Genomic DNA, 15351 nt, shown 5'->3' on the forward strand with positions numbered 1-15351 from the left:
GACTTGCCCACAGTCACACAGCTGACAAGTGGCAGAGCTGGGATTCGAACTCATGACCTCTGACTCCAAAGCCCGGGCTCTTTCCACTGAGCCTGAATCCCCATTATATAGGTGAGGTAACCGAAGCACAGAGAAATGAAGTGACTTGCCCAGGTCGCACAGCAGACACTTGGCAGAGCCAGGATTAGAACCCAAATCGTCTGACTTCCAGACCTGTGTTCTTTTCACTAGGTCATGCTGTTTTTCTATTATGATTACTCTATTGTAAGCCCTTGGTGGGCAAGGAACATGTCTATCAACTCTTGTATTGTATTCTCCTAAGCACTTAGAATAGTGCTCTGCACACAGTAAGTGCTCAATAAATACAACTGATTGATTGATTACTTCTACTAGGAAAGAAAGGACTGCTGGGGGTCAGGAATTATCCTTACCCTTCTTGTTCGTTTTCAAGATGACTGCCACCACTCACTGCAGCTCCTTTCTCAAATTTACTCACATGCCAGCCATTGAGCGAGCAGGCCCACAACCCTATAATGCCCAAGAATGTCACAATCTAAAACGTTTAGGTAGAAAAATACAGGATAGATTTATTGTGCTATTTTGGAAGAGTTGTAGTTGGATGGGAGTTCTTTCCACTAGGCTCAGTGACATGGAGAATTGCTCTTCTCATTTTACCTCCTCCTTATAGAAGTCGAATTTGAGCTGGCCTTTGAAGGGCAGAAAGAGTTTAATGTGGAGAGTTGGAGAGGCTCCAGTGGTTGCAGCAGTGAGGGAGAAAGCTGTGGAATGACAGGGAAGCAGCACGGCTCAGTGGAAAGATCCTGGCTTCGAGTCAGAGGTCATGGGTTCTAATCACGGCTCCGCCGCTTGTCAGCTCTGTGACTTTGGACAATTCACTTAACTTCTCTGTTACCCCATCTGTAAAATGGGGATTAAGATTGTGAACCCCACGTGGGACAACCTGATCACCTTGTATCCTTCCCAGCACTTAGAACAGTGCTTCACACATAGTAAGCACTTAACAAATGCCAGTATTATTATTATTATTATTAATGAAAAAGGAGAAAGGTGGGGATTAAATCCTGCTCCCTCTTGATTTAGATTGTGAGTCCCATGTGGGACAGGGACTGTGTCTAACCTGATTATGTTGCATCTACCCCAGGGCTTAATACAGTACCTAGCACATAGTAAGTGTTTAACAAGTACCAAAAAGAAAAAAAATGTATTAAGAGGCTTGTGGAGTTGTTTTGATTGCTTGGAGACAAAGGAATAGATTGGAGTGAATGACAAATGAAAAAGCTAGGAGACTGAAGCTTGTCTTATTGGCTCTCAAACCAGAAAGATAAGACTCTGGAACTTAAGTGAGGAATTCTAACCTTACTCCACATTTACTGAGTGAGCAAAATTGTCTCAGCTTTTGTATTTTGAAATCCCCATCCAGGGACAGGGAAAAACTTTGGTGTGTTCAGGGAAAGCCTTGCTCTGAGTACCAATGATTGAAGTTAGTGGAAGTCTTCCAAGCTTAGAGCTTTACGATAATTGGAATCTCAAACTAAGCCTGCCTGTCTCAGAAACTGCAGTTATGAAAAGTGCTATCATTATCGCAGAACACACAAAAAATTATCAAGCAAAGTGTCTAAGGGGGTCAAGGTGAACAACTGGAGCAAGGAGGAAGAGGGAAGAATAATCATTTTTTTTGATACCTTGGAAATGTGATAATTACCCTTTTGCTTGGTCCCATTGTCAGATCTAAGTAAGTCTTAATTGTAATGAGTGGCAATTGGCAGATCCTGGATCCTCGGGAGGTGAGAGCCTTTATGCTTTGGCAGAAAACTGAAAAGATGTTAAAGATGACAAGCTTGACACTGTTTCAGTCCAAATTTGAATTATTGATAATTGAATTTGATTGACTTAGTACAAGATCACCTTATGCCAATGAGAGATCCTGAAAATTAGTTCTTTTTTAAACAGTAAAACCAGCTAGAACGTGGTCTCTATTTCCTTTGTGATCCTGATTCTCCTAGGATGTCTCTTAAATATTCAAGGGGGGTATAGAAGATTATTATTCTTATCATTGTATTTGTTAAGTGCTTTCTATGTGTCTAGCACTGTTCTAAGTGCTGGGGTAGATACAAGTTAATCAGGTTGGATATAGTTCCTGTCCCATCTGGGGCTCACAGTCTAATTAGGAGGGAGAACAGGGAGTGAATCCTCATTTTACAGATGATGATGACAGCATTTGTTAAGCGCTTACTATGTGTTAAGCCCTGTTCTAAGTGCTGGGGTAGATACAAGTAAATCCAGGTGGATACAGTTCCTGTCTCATCTGGTGCTCACAGTCTAATCAGGAGGGAGAACAGGCAGTAAATCCCCATTTTACAGATGAAAGAACAGAAGTCCAGAGAAGTTAAGTGACTTGCCCACAGTCACACAAATGTAGAGCTGGAATTAGAACCCAGGTCCTCTGGCTCTCAGGCCCATGTTCTTTCCACTAAGTCTCACTGCTGTTCGGAATCCAAGAAATTCAACCTCCCAGTAGGTTTGAAATTGCAATGACTACTCCCACTTCTTCAGACCCTTGAGCTGCACTCTTAGTTAATCCTCTCCTACTTCACCTCCCCACAAATCCATGCCATTCTGAATAAAATCAGTGGACATATTGCAACGTTTTCCCGTTCTTTGACTCAAATGATCATTTTTGCAATTTAGCCAGTGGGGTGATTTTTTTTCACCGTTTTACACCCGAAGAGGTTCTATTAGTGGGGATTTCCAGTTGGTGTGAGGATATCATATCATATCTGCAAGAAGGTCACTGAGGGCTTAAAGGGATGGAATGAGCAGTAGTGGCACAAAATAAGAACTGAATACCAACATGAGAGAGAAAACATGAAAATTATCTGAAAATCCTTCCCTATGTGTTTGGCATTTACACAGAGGTTAACACAAAGCTACTTCTGACCTGTCCAGTATTGAAGCCCAAAGAGATAATCTTTACACAAGGATGAACTATTTCTCCCATGTAAGAGGCCCAAATAGTCTTATACCAACAGTGGGGATGATTTTCTTCTCTCCTTCTAAAAATGTACCCACAGTTCCAGAGGGACATCTCTCTCTAAAGCTATACTTTATCACTACTTAGCAGATTCATGGTGTTTCCAGTTGGATTCCATATTCCTCTTTTTTTCTAAGGAAGTTCCCTTCCAAAATGGAAAAGATGCTTACAAACAGCTGCACTGGAGCAACAGAAAAGTGTGCATGTAATTGCCTTGAACACCATCTTTCAGAGATTTAACTGATTCAAAATGCCACCAATGTGGAAGGAGGATTGAGCTGTTTGGAATTATCATTTAAAGAATCTAGGAAAAAATGTTAGAGCATCTTCAAAATGGTTAAGATGCTGAGAGGAATATTAAACACAAAACCAGGTTTTTCACATGAATTGAGTTATAAACAAACACACTGCAGATTTGGGGATCAGAACCCACAAACTCTGACTCCCAAGCCCATGTTCTTGCTACCAGGCCATGTTGTTTCCTGTGACTTACTCAGTGCCGTTCACATTTTCCTGGTCCCGCTACTCATGTTTCTTGCTGGCATATGGAGGGTAACAAGCAAAGGCATAGGCAGAAGTGCTGAACATTGCAAAGTACAAGTGTGGTCTCTGCTCGGATTAGCCAACTTTCAAGCCTTGAACTCATGTCTCCTGATTCCCACCAGGAAAGCTGAAGCATTGATAAATACAAGCCACTGAAGGACATCAGTTTTCTACATAGTAAGGGCTTAATAAATACCATCATTATTAATAATAATGTTGGTATTTGTTGGTATTTAAGTGCTTACTATGTGCAGAGCACTGTTCTAAGCGCTGGGGGAGATACAGGGTCATCAGGTTGTCCCACGTGAGGCTCACAGTTAATCCCCATTTTATAGATGAGGTAACTGAGGCACAAAGAAGTGAAGTGACTTGCCCACAGTCACACAGCTGACAAGTGGCAGAGCTGGGACTCAAACTCATGACCTCTGACTCCCAAGCCCAGGCTCTTTCCACTAAGCCACGCTGCTTCTCTATTATTACTATTAGAAGGTTCGGATCCCTAATTAGATAATCATTTCCTGTAAAATTGGCCCTGGATTTAAGCCTGGACAGTATACCTGACTTATTGGTGTTACGATATTTGGGTGAGTGTTCACTTCTCTGGGCCTCAGCTACTTCATCTGTAAAATGGGGACTGAGACTGTGGACCCTACGTGGGAAAGGGACCGTGTCCAACCCGATTTGCTTGTAACCTCCCCAGTGCTTATTACAGTGCCTGGCACATAGCAAGTGCTTAACAAATACCATCATTATTATTATTAGAAAGCAGCAGGGGCTTGTATAAAGGAGGTATGGATTCTCTCGGCAGCCAAACTAAGGCATTTGTGGAAGACCCCTGGTTTAACAGCTGAAATATCCATGTCACAGTCACAGACACCTTTCTAACAGCAGTAGGGGAAAGCCAATAGGGTAAACTCTTGGCTCCATTTTTTTCAAATCTTCTGGAGTCAGGCAGCAAGATCAATGGAGGTGGCGCAGTTGTTGGTGCACCCAAGAGCCAGCAGTCTGGTACGCTAGATGCCTTTAAACGGTCCAGGCTAACGGGGAATCTAGGTCTGTGGGAGCCAGATAATGTATCCAAAAATAGTTCAAGCTTTTTGATTATTCCCAGTGCAGACAGATTACATTTTCATAATGAATTACTATATGATGCAAATGAACTTCCAGAGTACTCTAAAAATGAAGAGATACAGGCCTAAGTAAATTCTGGTTTGAAAAGTTTCAAAGATCCATAATGTGCAATTATCACAAATCATCTTACTCTATCTTTCTGAAGGCAGTTAGAAGAACCTCAATTAATTAAGGTTATTAATCAATTAAGGAGCAGAAGTGTCCAGAAAATGACTTCCCAAACAATTTGGTTGGTGTCTCATGTCCCGAATTTATGGCGACTAGCCTCTTATTTTTTTTTAAATATAAGTAACATTTGATGTTTGCCTCCATTAAGTAATGCTTTACAGATGCCAAATTACTGTTGTATGCACAGGAAATACATGTGCTAGCCTCATAAATGTCAAATGAATTCTTTATGATCGGTGCTATTACAATGAATATCAAACAAGTTCATGATAATTAGTGCTATTACAATGAATACCAAAAGAATTTATGATAATTAGCATTGGAACATTGAATGGTAAATTAGTTCAAATTATGAGATTCCAGAAGATTTTTTTTTAATATTTGAAACTTTGTGTGATTTAACATGACACTAACAGCTCAATATTAAAATAATTGTGCTCCATTTGGGGGGGTCTTAAAATTCCATAATGGCAAATTAAGCCAAATCTTTATAATCCCACAATGCTGATTTGGGTCAAAAAATTTTACAGTGCAGTAAAAATGGGTGGAGCCCAAACTAATATGCATAAATGATGGTATCAATATATTTATGTTTAGTTTTTTAATTACTTGAAATGCATAAAGAAGGTTATTTTCTAGGCTATTTATTCTAGATTAATGGAAACCTAGAACAGACAAGACCTTCAATAGCTCCCCATCCCTATTTCCTAATTTTCGGCATCATGTCTTTGATGACGGGGAACATGGTGTGTGCTTCTAATGAACTTTCTAAGCACTTTCTATATTGTATTTATCTTAATAGGTGTTCAAAAAAAATCATGATAGAGCATGTAGTAGATCAAGAAGTTACTCTGACCTATGCTTGAAAATTTTCCTTCAGGTAGTCTTTTTCCTCTCCAGTTTATTTGATATCTATAAGAGTAATACAAATTTGAATAGTGTCATATCACACCTTTCTTCAAAAACCTGCATGCAGGATGTCCTTTAGTTCAGACATTGCAAGTTAGGGCAAAGAGCTCTTACCGTATTTCTAATTTTACTCCTATATCTGTTTTAAAACACATGGGTTTTCACTTCCCAACATCAAGCACCTTTATGATGCTACGTACCACTGTACTAAGTGCTTAGGGTCATACAATCAAGATAGAAGACATAATTTTTGGCTTCAAAGAGCTTACACTCTAGTGTGGTTAGACTCCAGATCGGAGGAAGTAATAAATGTATAAAAGGTATGTAAATCGATTCTATTAGAGCTCAAGTGACTTGGGTGCTTAAGTGACATGGAGGAAGGGGGATGGAGTAGCAGTTGGAGATTAGAGATTACTCCCCGAAGACCTCCTTTTTTCTTTTTCTTTTATTTTAATGGTATGTGTTAAGCACTTACTAAGTGACAGCACTGAACTAAGCACCAGGGGATACAATCTAATCTCACTGGACATAGTTTATGTCCCACATGAGGGTCACAGGCTAAATCTCCATATTACAAATGAGGCAACTGGGGCACAGAGAAGTTAAGTGACTTGCCTAAGGTCACACAGCAGACAAGTGGAGGAACTGGTATTAGAACTCAGGTCCTTCTGTCTCGCAGGCCTGTGTGCTATCCGCTAAGCCATGCTGCTTTAGAGCACTTAGAACAGTGCTCAGTGCTTAGAACTGTGCTTTGCACATAGTAAACGCTTAACAAATGCCATCATTAATGTTATGAACTTTGTAAATGGGGAGAAATTACACTGGCTATGAAGACAGAGTGAGTTCCAGAGTGGGGAAGTCATGAGTGAAAGGTTTGCAAGGGGAAAATGGGTATGAGGGACGTAGGTTAGTTGGAGAGAAATAAAGATTGTGAGCTGGGGTAAGAGTAGGTAAATAGGAGGAAGAGAGATGGTTGAGCACATTGGAGCCACGGGGCTGGAGTTTCTAGTTGATATCGAACCTTTTTTTTTTTTAACCGTGGGGAGATGTATGCATAAAGACATCCTAAAAAAATGATGTGGGGAGCAAAGTGAAGTATGGACTGAAAAGGCTGCTGGAAGCACAGAAGTTACCAAGGAGCTAAACTCCCCTTTTCCTCAGCTCCCCTTCCCCTCCGCATCACCTCGACTTGCTCCCTTTGCTCTACCCCCTCTCCCCGGCCCACAGCACTTATGTACATATGTATATATGTATTATTCTATTTATTTATATTGATGCCTGCTTACTTGTTTGATATCTGTCTCCCCACTTCTAGACTGTAACAGTGTGGGCAGGGATTGTCTCTATTGCTGAAGTGGACTTTCCAGGTGCTTAGTATAGTGCTCTGCACACAGTAAGCGCTCAATAAATATGATTGAATGAATGAATAAAATGCAGCAGTCAGGTGGGATATGGAAATCAATTAATGGCATTTATTGAGCACTTACTGTGAGCTCAGCTCTGTATTAAGTGCTAGGGAGAGTATAATACAAGTGTTTGGCCCAGCATGCTGATGAATGGATGCAGAGGAATTTATCATGAAATCTAACTCAATGTAAATATATTACTGCAGCTATGCTACTCATCTAATTTCAGTAAATCTGTGGTAAAAAAGTTTGATCATTTCAGTTAAAAGCAGGGTATCCAAACTTGGACCAGGATCTAATCCCCCACATATAATTATTTTTCTGAGAGAAAATTGGTTCTCACTTACAAAATTTCCATTTAAGATCGAATTTCCAGGAGCCAATTTCATTTGAAATTCCTTCCTCACAAGTCATGTCCCTACCCTCTTCTAGGTATGGGAAAAGACATACCTCCATTTTGAAGCCTTCCTTGATTAACTTCTTTCTGGACCCCACGGCTTATGAATATCCCTGTCACAAATGTCAGTACATGTATATTGGCATATGTTTATTGAGCCTGATCAATGGCATATATCATATCTTATGTTCATCTTTCTATAGTTCAGCCTGTCTTCCTATTAGACTCAAAGCTACTTGAGAGCAGGAGCCATAACTTATTTTGCTTGTAAATGTTTTAATAATTCTCTTCAGCACTTTATACAGTGGACATCACAAAATAGACTGAAGTGCCTTTTGCATTCATGGTCACACGTGAAACAAACAAGTCAGATACTTTCTACTCTGTTTTTAAATATTTCTTGGGATGCAGGATCCCACAACTTTCCTTAATAGCTCCTTCTAGTGCTTCATCACCATTACTGTCAATTAAAACTTGCTCATGGTTTCACCTAAGTTGGACTTGCTGCAATTTAAATCCATTTACTCTAGTTGTTTTCTCTAAGGAAATGAAAAAGAGTTGCTCACCATCTTCCTTGCAATAAAACTTCAAATAATTAAAAACTGCTACCCTGTCAGTTCTTTTCTCTAGATTAAATAGCCTCCATTCTTTATATATTTCCCAATAAATACTGTTTTCCCTTTCATCATCTTTGAGTTTCTCTTTCTAGACTAATTACACTTTCTCCGCATATATTTTAAGTCATGGACAACAAAACAGCAAATCATTCCCTCATAATACTCTAAATATCATATTTTTGCAAAGGATTCATCCTCGGCTCTTACTCATTGCATGCATATGAACCATATGCTTTTCATACTATGTTTTTCAATCATTCAAACAAATGTATTTATTTAGCGCTTCCTTTATGTCAAACTCTAGACTAAGTATTTGGGAGAGTATAATTGGCATAATCCTTGCCCTCTTTGAGTGTATATCCAACAACCTTAATTCAGCACTGACTCAGATTCATCGTGTGCTCTATTCAACTTCATAACTTCAAACTGCCATCTCTCTTTAAACATATACCAGAAACTGTTCTTGGTGTATCCATGGAAAATCATCATTTTCCTCCTTGGGACCTACTTTGCCCCTATCCCCATTGAAGGGCATCCAGCTTTTGATAGCTAACTTAGCTAATTTATTAACTACACATGTGCAGAGAATCAAATAGATCAGACTGTTTACCACACTGTCCAAAGTGGTTATTCATAACTTAATGAACATGCAATAGATGAAAACAAAAAAAAAAACAAAAAACAAGTTTGTTTAGTGATTTTCCACTTCTAGGATGGAGTCTTCTTACATGATTGGGGGGAACATATGCATGGAAAGACATCAGTAATGTGGCAAAAGAGATGGAGAAGTGTGAAGCCCTATAACATGACTCCTAAGTGGTGAATGGGGCAATAAAAATACCACAGAAAAAAACTTCTTCCCACCTACCCAACTAACCTAGATGTTTCCACTCCTATGTACTTTGTCTTGCTAATGTGAATTTATCACCTATAGTATGCTCTTTATGTCCTTCTGTGGATACAGCAATAAAATACCATTTCAGTATGCTCCTACATGGAGAAAAAGAGAAATATCTTCCATATATGTAATCCTCCAAGTGTTCTCATTTTCAATCAGTAGTGTTTACTGAGTGTTTACGGTGCATGGGGTATTGTGCTAACTACTTGAAATCAAGTTCCTGATCAATATTTTTTGGAAGTGACTTCTGAGCCAAGTAGGTCTCTATTTACTAGATGGACATTGTACATTAGAGAGAACATAGGATATGACAGTCCACGTCAGAATAATGGTCCATCACTCCAGCCCCATCTGAAGACTAAGATTATTTCCAGCTGCACATTCGGCCATAGATCTTTAATAGTCCCAAACATATCTGTCCCACACCTGTCAACATTTTCTGATTCTTCAGAGGGAGATTCAGATTAGTCCTTTATCGAGGCCAAAACTGGAAGAGAAGGAAAGGAAAGACTGGAGAGAATTCAAGTCTTGAGGAGATGAAGAATATGTAAGAGAATAGAAGTGACGGAGGGAGAGAGAATAATGATGGTATTACTGAAGCACTTACTAAGAGAATTCACTGTGGGAAATTATAAAATAATCGTATCAGAGTCAGAAAAGCAAAGAAAACAGGTATTTTATATCCATTTTGCAGATGAAGAGACTGAGACACAGATAATTTAAAAGACTGGCCCAAAGCCACAGGGAAGAATAGTTGGAAAGCATCAGAGGTAATCGTGTACTCATATTACCACAACTTTACATCTCAATTTTTCCTGTGAAATGAGGACCTTTTTGGGTATTGCAGTTATTCTTATTTCCGATGTGCTGTGCTAAAATGGGGAAATGATGCAAGTAAAGGCCTCTCTGACCTACAAAGGAATTCATTGGCAGAGCCAGGACTAGAATCCAAGACTCCTGACTCCCAGCCCTAGATCTTTTCACTAGAAAATGCTGCTTCAGTTACAGGCTAGATGCTTTGAACACTTTCAAGAATAGATTTAGGAAGACTTCGTAAAGACATTCAACACAGGATTTGAATTTCATTTTGCCTGAAAACTCTGAGACAGTCATAGCATTTTAACCCAGCGTCTTCAGAAGGCAGGAGCCTAATTCAATAAGACTAATGACTTCTATATTACTCATTTGGCAGGTGATGTAATTATTTGGGAGCCAGGCTGTACTTGATATGTTTGATACAGAGAAAACAATTTTTGTCTGGAGCCCACCACAAAGTGAAAGGCAAGGGATGGACTAAAATACTTATCACAACTTAAACAAGCTGTAATAATCTTGGAGAGTCTTTTGCATTTATCATGGAAGACTAGTTAGAAAGTATTGAGGGAGATTGTATTCTCGTATTACTAATGTTTTCTGGTTTGATGCCGTCGAGTCATTTCCGACCCATAGTGACACCAAGGACAAATCTCTCCCAGAACGCCCTGCTCTCCATCGGCAATCATTCTGGTAGTGGATCCAGAGAGTTTTCTTGATAAAAATACAAAAGTGGTATACGACTTCCTCCTTCCATGCAGTAAACTTGAGTCTCCGCCCTTGACTCTCTCCCATGCCGCTGCTGCCCAGCACAGGGGAGTTTTGACTTGTAGCAGATTGCCTGCCACTCGCTAGCCAATGGCCAAACTAGGAATGGAATGGACAGGCCTCGGCTTGACTCTCCCTCCCATAGCCGAGACTGGTAGGGCACTGGAAACTCTCCAGGTGCGACCTTGAGAGGGGACAACTATTTTACTTCTCACATTTTCCTGTTAATATGCAGACCATGAGGTAACTATGGAAGTTTTATTAATATTGCACTTTATTTATTTTTGATGTGAGATATTTGAACCCAAGGATAACTCAAAAAAAATAATAGAAATAATAATAATGATGGTACTTGTTAGGAAGTCACACAGCAGACAAGTGGTGGAGCCAAGATTAGAATCCATGATTTTCTGACTCCCAGGCCCCTGCTCTACCCAGTACACCATGCTGCTTCTCTTACTGCCCTCTGAACAGCAACCAAAGTAATCATAAGCTGATGGTGATTATAATAATGATAATAATAATAATCTATTAAAATGTTTCATTCCATCTTTCATTCTGGAAAGCCTGCCTTTCCAGTGGACTTAGAAAAATCACATTAGATGAGGAAGACAGAAAGATAGATGCTTCCTCAGTGAGAAGGGAAGAGACTATTTTACCTTGATTATCTATTTCATTTAGTGCTTCCTTATCTCATGACTAAATCTGCTATCACCCACTAAAGTAACCTTTAAGTTCCCACTCATCAGAATCTGACCATAAAAATGGGTTGCCATTCAATGCTGGCATGAGCTTGGTAAATTCACAAATCATTTATTCACTTACAGTCAATGAGAGATCAGGTTGGAATCCTACCAGATGTCTTAAAGGCCAATTATTTAAAATAATGACTGTCATTGCTCAAAGGCAGTGTGTGCATTTATATCTGTCTCGGTATAGTAATTACATTCATTAACCCTTTTCAAACACTTGATGCAGTAAACAAATAGGGCAGGGATAATAACAAAACCAATCTGTTGGCAATCAATCCTCAGGACTCTATGTATTTTGGGGTCCAAGAGGCAGTAGTTGAATTGTGACAGATGCGTATATTGGCTAATAGCAGTGGCTGCAGAAGTGCAAATCCTGTTAACACCTAATGGCATGAGTGTACTAACCTGCCGTTCTACCTACAAGATCCACATACACTTTGCCTTTGATCCTGGTTAATGATCGTGGTCACTATTTGTATATCATACCACCAATTCTCTCTCTTTCTCTCTGTCAAGTGCACAGTACTTTGGTGGAAGAACTTAGTAGAGTGAACAGAAAGCACTCAGTAAATACCACTGATTAACTGAAAGGCTCATCTTGTTACTACTTGAACTTTCATTATCAATTCTTCTTGTGGGAATTATTTTATATCAATTTTTCATAACATCAGTAAGGGCTTATGATTTCTTCTAAAATTGGCTTCTACCAATAGCTTTAGGAGGGATATTTTGTTTTGGTTTTATTGTATTTATCCTTCTACATTATAAGCTTATTGTGGGCAGTTAATGTGTCTGTTTATTCTTATACTGTGCTGTATTGTACTCTCCCAAGTGCTTAGTACTCTGCTCTGAACACAATAAGTGCTCAAAAAATACAACTGAATGAATGAATTTAAGCACTTACTACATGCTAAGCACTGCAGTATGTGCTGAAGGAGATACAGGATAATCAGGTTGGACACAGTAAACGTCCCACATACGGCTCACAGCTTTGATCCCATTTTACAGATGAGATAAAGGAGGTGGGTGCAGATAACTTAAGTGACTTGCCCACGGTCATACAGAAGAAAAGTGGTAGAGCTGGAATTAGAAAACATGCTCTCTGACCCCCCAAGCCCAAGCTTTTTTTTCCCATTAGGCCACGCTGTTTCTACAATCTTCCTTTGAACAAAAATGTTTTCAAAACATCAGTATTTACTGGGTCCAGAGCACTGTACTAAGCACTTGGGAGAGTACAACACACAGAGTTGGTAGGTTCCCTGCTCACAGTGAGTCTACAGTCTAGAAAAAAAGCTAACAGTCTAGAAGCACATGCTACAAATTTGGGGTAATGCAATTAAAGAATATTTATTTTCAATTATTCTATGAGTAGCATTCGCTGAGTTCCTACTATGTGCAGAGAACTGCACTAAGCAATTGGGAGAAAACACTAGATTTAAAATACTCCATCCCTACCCTCAGGAAATATATACTCTAGTTTACCATCTTGCAAAGTGTCCATGGATGCTTTCTGGAACAAATAGTGGAAGCAGCATGGCTCAGTGGAAAAGAGCCTGGGCTCCTGAGTCAGAGGTCATTAGTTCGACTCCCGGCTCTGCCACTTGTCAGCTGTGTGACTGTGGGCAAGTCATTTAACTTCTCTGTGCCTCAGTTTCCTCATCTGTAAAATGGGGATTAACTGTGAGCCTCACGTGGGACAACCTGATTACCCTGTATCTCCCCCAGCGCTTAGAGCAATGCTCGGCACATAGTAAGCGCTTAACAAATACCAACATTATTATTATTATTATTAAATACTGCATCCTCTATGTGGTATACTTCTATTTAAACATTTTCAGCTCTATTATGAGAAGGAGCTTTTTGAAGACTGGCAAACCTCACTGCAATCTTACTGGATCCCTGGCCTAAGGCAGACAGTAAGATTTAAATTAGTTTTGTTTTAGAAATGTTTCTTCATAATAATAAAAATAGTATGTGCCAAGCACTGTAGTAAGCACTAGGACATGTACAAGATAATCGGGTCTAACATAGTTCCTGTCTCACATGGGCTTCATAGTCTAATTAGTATTTGGACTAGGTGCTTAATTTCCATTTTACAGATGAGAAAACTGAGGCACATAGAAGTGATTTGCCCATGGTCACAGAGCAGGCAAGTGGCAGGGCCAGGATTAGAACCCAGGTCTTCTGATGCCCAAGCCCAGGATACTCACCAATAAATCAAGCAGCTTTTCAAACTCACAATCCCAAAATCAGCTTTTGAATGCGTCAGAGTTAGATTTAGCAAACCCCCTTGTCTTGAGAAGTGAGAACATAATTTGCCTTCAGTTAATCTATGTGTCATGAAATGCCTATTTCTGCTTAGAATTGTAATGATAATGATAATAATAATAGTGGTACTTGTTCAGTGGTTACTATGTGCTAAGCACTGGCAAAAATACAAGTTAATCAGGTTGGACACAGTTCCTGTCCCACATGGGGCTCACATTCTTAATCCCCATTTTACAGATGATGTAACTGAGACCCCGCAAAGTGAAGTGACTTCCCCAATGTCACACAACAGACAAATGGCAGAGTGGGATTAGAACCCAGGTCCTTCAGACTCCCAGGCATGATCTTTCCACTGAGCCATGCTCCTTCTCAAAATGGGATCTGCACCTCCAGGTACCCAAGATACATCTGTGTAGATCGGCTTTTGTTTGTGAAAAGGTTGCTCACGTATGTCACCTTATGGGAGACACTTGTCTTAAACCCCAAAATTCAAGAACCTCACATGAAACCTGTGTATTCTAGTATTCTCAAAGAGGGCAACAAAAGAGGGTAAGATAACAATAATAATAATGATATTTAAGGGCTTACTATACACCAAGCACTGAAATAAGCGCTGAGATAGAAAGAACTCCAGCTCTGAGTATAGCACTAAAAGTAAGTTTTTGCCAATTACCACAATAATTATTATTATTATGGAAGTTTGAACATAGCTGTTTTTCAGGAGAGAAAGGCTGCTAATGTTGATCTGTTATTGTAAATGGCCAAAGACGTCTAATATCTAAGCTCCACTCTTTCATCAGTCATTCAACTGTAAAGATTCTCTTTTGGTACTCACTAGCATATTCATTCATTCATAGTATTTATTGAGCACTGTGTGCAGAGCACTGTACTAAGCACTTGGAATGTACAAATCGGCAACAGATAGAGACAGTCCCTGCCCATTGACGGGCTTACAGTCTAATAGCATATATTATCCAAAGTTTATTTTCACCTTTCACGATGGAGCCTAGGTGTATCAGATTCCCATTTGCTCTGAGAGTCAGTCATGGTGTCTCTGTTGGGATTACACCAATTACAGCTATGCCACAGTATTTCAACTACTGCTTTAATGTATCTATAAATATTCCTTTTGCCTGCCTTTACTTTGGCCAGTTCATGATAACTACTTGGTTATTCTGTTGTCAACCATTCTCTCACATCTCCTTCCCAGCAAAGATGTGATAAAACCAACATTGTTTCAATTCTGAGTTTCCATCCCTACTTCACTGTAAGTCTATCTGGCTCTTGGTGATGAGTTGCATGTAAGTGACATTGATGGATCTGCATAAGCAGTAGAGTGGGACTTCCCTAGTAGATCCCAGCTTAGCAGCTAATTAAACTAAAGACCTACATCAAAGGAAAGGGGATTTGGATCCAATATGAACCCACACCAAGTTTTGCTCCAAATGGAGAGGTGTATGGGGTGGGATGCCAGCATCGAGCTTTTTGATTATGGCACTTAATTTGATTTTTGTGTGTACTTACAAGGGAAATGCTGAAATTGAATTAGCTATTAACAAATTACATCTCCATAGTGCTCAAATAGCAGCCTTGTCAAAATGCCTTGCTACTATGGGGCCATTATCATAT

The sequence above is a fragment of the Ornithorhynchus anatinus genome, chromosome 20 (genome assembly GCF_004115215.2).
Source record: "Ornithorhynchus anatinus isolate Pmale09 chromosome 20, mOrnAna1.pri.v4, whole genome shotgun sequence".
NCBI lineage: Eukaryota > Metazoa > Chordata > Mammalia > Monotremata > Ornithorhynchidae > Ornithorhynchus > Ornithorhynchus anatinus.